Source organism: Otolemur garnettii, unplaced genomic scaffold, assembly GCF_000181295.1.
Source record: "Otolemur garnettii isolate 467f Iridium unplaced genomic scaffold, OtoGar3 scaffold00007, whole genome shotgun sequence".
In the NCBI taxonomy this organism is placed as follows: Eukaryota; Metazoa; Chordata; class Mammalia; order Primates; family Galagidae; genus Otolemur; species Otolemur garnettii.
Genome location: NW_003852402.1, coordinates 7,798,527 through 7,803,942, shown reverse-complemented (window position 1 = coordinate 7,803,942; position 5,416 = coordinate 7,798,527). Strand labels below are relative to the sequence as shown.

The following is a 5,416-nucleotide window of genomic DNA, read 5'->3' as shown; positions in this document are numbered from 1 at the left end:
GGTATTAGAGCAATGGCCAACACTTAATGTTTATTATAAATCAGGCAGTATGTGTATGCATTCAATCTTCACAACATCAAGGGGTGTATTTACTTACATTTTTTTTAGGGACAGTTTCACTTTCTCACCCTCAGTAGAGTGCAGTCGCATCACAGCTCACAGCAACCTCCAACTCCTGGGCTTAGGCAATTCTCCTGTCTCAGCCTCCCAAGTGGCTGGGACTATAGGTGCCTAGCATAACACCTGGCCATTTTTTGTTACAGTTTGGCCGGGACTAGTTCAAACCCACCACCCTCAGTATATGGGACCAGCACCCTACCCACTGAGCCACAGGTACCGCCCTATCTGCTTTTTTATATAAGAAAACTGAGAGTTTAATAACTTGACCTCAGGCAGTCAGGCTTCAGAATCTATGCCTGTAAGAACCACACAATCTGATTTGCCTGAATTTGGCAAGAAATAAGTTACCCATGCAGAAGGAACAGCACTCTTTACTCAAACTATTTTAGAAAAAGCTCAATAAAGCTGTAACTTTATGCAAGTGCAAAGGCCATGAGATGAGAATAAGCTTGGCATCCCAAAGGAACTGAAAGACCAGCATGGCCAGAGAGAAGACAGAGGCGGGAAAAGGACATTCTAAGAACAACTAGATGCCACTGGGAGGTACTAAGCAATAGAGTAATATGATCTTATTAATCTCTGCCAAGATCACTTTGGCAGGTGGGTAGAGAAGAATTGTAGGGGAGCTGTTCACGGTAGCCTGCCACCTGACTTGGAGTTTCATATAATTTACTATTCCGCCTGGCCCCCAATAACAATGCAGATAGGCCAGGTACACTGACTCACATCTGTTACCCTAGCACTTGTGAGCCCAAGATAGGTGGATTTCTTGAGCTCAGGATTTTGAGACCAGCCTGAGCAAGAGCAAGAACTGGTTTCTACCAAAAAAAAACAAAAAAAACAAAACAAACAAACAAACAAACCAACTAGTCAGGCATTGTGCCATGCACCTGTAGTCCGAGCTACTTGGGAGACTGAGGCAAGAGGATCAATTTAGTCCAAGAATTTGAGGTGGCTGTGAGCTTTGTCACCACAACACTCAACCTCAGGGCGACTGAGTGAGACTCTGTCTCAAAAAAAAAAAAAAAGAAAGAAAGAAAGAAAGAAAGAAAGAAAAAGAAAGCATAGCCAGGTGTTGTGGTGGGTGCCTGTAGTCCCAGCTACTTGGGAGGCTGAGCCCAAGAGTTTGAGGTTGCTATGAGCTGTGACACCACAGCACTCTACCGAGGGTGACATAGTGAAACTGTCTCAAAAAAAAAGAAGAAAAGAAAGCAAATAATTTTTTTTAAGTATGGCAACATGTATCTGACTTGTCTCTTAATATATATAACAGAATGTAGTGATACTACATTGAGCAAGTCACTCTGAATAAACTATTATTACAGTATCTGTCCTACTAAGATGAAGGATCTTATAAGAAAGTATTCTGAAAAGTTCAGAGAGATTAACTATAAAGTAGTATTTTGTTGCAAACATTTAAAAGAAAACTGACAATTTGCCTTAAACTCTCCCCCACCTCCAAGAAGGCTGCTTGAAATTTAAAGCACTATTTTGTTAAGATGACTTCATTACATTCCTTGAACTTTATTCATACCCACAAACACTACAGGTATGCTATCCCTATTATTACAGTGTTCAAATGTGTTCCAATTTCTAAATGTAGAATTCTATTTGGCTTTTAGAGATTTCTTCTCTAAGAGACAAAGTAATGGATATCCAGAAGTCCACATGCTAAGTATAAAAAGCCTCAATAAATTTAAATATGATCTGAATATATATTGTGCATTGACCTACAAAGTTATATAATCTGTTACAGGACAATTCTGAAGTCAGGAATTCTTCAGTTTTACTCTTATACCAGGACTCTACACCAACAAGCCAGGACAACCTGAAATGTGGCCAGGCCACAGAAAACATGCCACAGAAAGAAAATCTGCCATATAGAAAACCTACTACAGGCTCGGCACCTATAGCTCAACCGGCTAAGGTGCCAGCCACGTACACCTAAGGTGATGGGTTCGAATCCAGCCCAGACCCGCCAAACAACAATGACAGCTGCAACCAAAAAATAGCCGGGCGTTGTGGCAGGCGCCTGTGGTCCCAGCTACTTGGGAGGCGGAGGCAGGAGACTCGCTTGAGCCCAGGAGTTGGAGGTTGCTGTGAGCTGTAATGCCACGGCACTCTACCCAGGGGGACAGCTTGAGGCTCTGTCTCAAAAAAAAAAAAAAGAAAAGAAAAGAAAAGAAAAGAAAACCTACTACAATAATCCTGGCTCAGGTATAATATTAAAAAGACCCGTTATTTTTGAAAATATTAACTTTAGAATGAAAAACCTTTTGAGACAAACCTCACGTAGGATAAAGACAGGTAACAGTCGGGGTAGGAGGAAGACATTTACAGTATTGTGCTTTGTTTCTACACTACAATGGTGCATTTGAAGAGAAGTCTTATTTTGCAGCATCAGAACTCTCCTATCCTGAAGTTTATGGACAAGTTAATCTCCTGATATGTCAATAATATGCTCCTACTTTACAAAAGGAACCATGAATATTTTCTAAATTCTTAAATGCTGGGAATAAAATATCTTGCCATAAAAATAAAGACTCTATGATGATGTTTAAAGAATATCCAAATACAGCAAAATAGATTTTGGTTCTCAAACAAATCAGCAAGCAAACATCAACCCCATAAAAAAGTAGGCAAAAGACACAAACAGAAAGAACTTTTTGAGAAGAAGATAGACTAATGGTCAATAAACAAATGAAAAAACACTCAACATTGCTAATAATCAGGGAAATGCAAATCAAAACCACAATGAGATATTACCTAATTCCAGTGAAAATGGCACTTATCAACAAATCCCAAGACAACAGATGCTGGTGTGGATGCAGAAAGGAACACTTATACACTGCAAACTAGTGAACTGTAAACTAGTACAAACCCTATGGAAAACAGTGTGGAGATACCTCAAAGAACTAAATGGAGACCTACCATTTGATGCAGCAATCCCACTACTGGGTATTTACCAAAAGAAAAATGTCATTTCATCAAAAAGACACATGCACTCTAATGCTTACTGCAGCATAACTTATAAGCACAAAGATGTGGAATCAACCCAAGTGCCTATCAATACATGAGTGGATTAATAAAATGGGGTATATGTACACCACAGAGTACTACTCAGCCATAAAAAATGGTGACCTAAGGCTGGGCGCAGAGGCTCATGCCTGTGATCCTAGCACTCGGAGAGGTCGAGGTAGGTGGATTGATTGAGCTCCCGGGTTAGAGGCCAGCATGAGCCAGAGCAAGACTCTATCTCTACTAAAAATACAAAAAACTGAGGCAAAGGGATTGCTTGAGCCCAAGAGTTGGAGATTGCTGTGAGCTATGATATCACCATGGCACTCCACTCAGGGTGACAAAGTGAGAATCTGTCTCAAAAAAGAAAAAAAATGGTGCACTAATTAATACCTTTTGTAATAACTTGGAAGGAACCGGAGACCATACTTCTAAGTGAGTTATTGCAAGAATGGTAAAACAAACACATATACTCACTGTTAAATTAGAACTAATGGATCAACACCCAAGTGCACATATGGTACTAAAACTCAATGGAAACTAAGCAGGTGGGAGTGGGAAGGGGGATGGGTAAATTCACACCTAACAGGTACAACAGTGTGCCTATCTGGGTGATGGGCACACTTACAACATTGACTCAAACTACCCAAAAGCAATACATGTAACCAAAATGTTTGTAATCTCATATTATGAAATAAAAAATAAACACCCCCCCAATAAAACAAAACAAAATGAATTGCTAGTTAAAAATATCTCTATACCCAAAAGATATGACACACAAAAGAATTTATATAGCCAAGTTTTACAGAACCCTCAAAGGACACATAATTTTAACCTTACATAAATTTTTTTAAATGAAACACTACACAGCTTATTTTATAAAGTTGGAATAACCTTGATATCAAAATTGTGAACAGTAGGCCAGGCACAGTGGCTCACACCTGTAATCCTAGTACTTTGGGAGGCCGAGGCATGTGAATTACCTGAGCTCACAGATTCGAGACCAGCCTAAGCCAGAGCAAGACCCAATCTGTAAAAATAGCTGGATGGGGCGGCACGTGTGGCTCAGTGAGTAGGGCACCGGCCCCATATACGGAGGGTGATGGGGTTCAAACCCAACCCTGGCCAAACTGCAACCAAAAAATAGCCAGGCATTGTGGCAGGCACTTGTAGTCCCAGCTACTCGGGAAGCCGAGACAAGAGAATCGCTTAAGCCCAGGAGTTGGAGGTTGCTATGAGCTATGTGATACCACGGCACTCTACTAACGGTGATAAAGTGAGACTCTATCTCTACAAAAATAATAATAATAATAAAATAAATAAATAAATAAAAATAGCTGGGCGATGTGGCGAGTGCCTGTAGTCCTTGCTACTCAAGAGGCTGAGACAAGAGGATCACTTGAGTCCAAGACTTTGAGGTTGGTGAGCTATGATGCCACCTACCAATGGCAACAAAGTGAGACTCTGTCTTAAAAAAAAATTATAGGCTCAGCACCTGTGGCTCAAGTGGCTAAGGCACCAGCCACATACACCCAAGCTGGCAGGTTCAAATCCAGCCCAGGCCCGCCAAACAACAATGACAGCTGCAACCAAAAAATAGCCGGGTGTTGTGGCAGGCACCTGTGGTCCCAGCTACTTGGGAGGCTGAGGCAGGAGACTTGCTTGAGACCAGGAGTGGGAGGTTGCTGTGAGCTTAGATGCCACGGCACTCTACCCAGGGGAGCTTGAGGCTCCTGTCTCAAAAAAAAAAATTATAAATAGTCAACTTATAAGAATGGATACAAAGAACTCAAATAAAATGTTTGTATATCATATAGTCATAATAGAAAAAAACAAATATAGCAACATACATTCAGAGAAAAGTACATTTGAGGTTGTGTTATCTGTGAGTCAACCAAAACAGGTCATGCTTATAGCTCCTTAGCACTGCCTGGTGCTGCAATGAGGGACTCTCAGAACAATGTACACACCGATGACAGTAATGCAGCATCAGAGCCAAAACACTAAGGCAATGACCAACATGTTCACTAATCATTCTTTCAACTGCATTTTAATTTTAAAAACTAATTTATTATTTAAATTGCTCTAACCTGGTAAGATCAGCTACCATATAAAAACAACGGCTCTTCACATTGAGGTTGTGGTCATGGAATACAGTACAAAATTCATTTTTAAAAATCCATTTTCAGGCTCGGCGCCTATAGCTCAACCGGCTAAGGCGCCAGCCACGTACACCTAAGGTGGCGGGTTCGAATCCCCAGCCCGGACCCGCCAAACA

The 5,416-nt window shown here is 41.0% G+C and overlaps 1 protein-coding gene across 1 annotated transcript in view; it reads right to left on the bottom strand.

The window, feature by feature from the left end:
• Window positions 1-5,416, bottom strand: part of MKL1 (megakaryoblastic leukemia (translocation) 1) — a 201,630-nt gene that overhangs the window by 146,089 nt on the left and 50,125 nt on the right. The gene's annotated exons all lie outside the window — the stretch shown is intronic.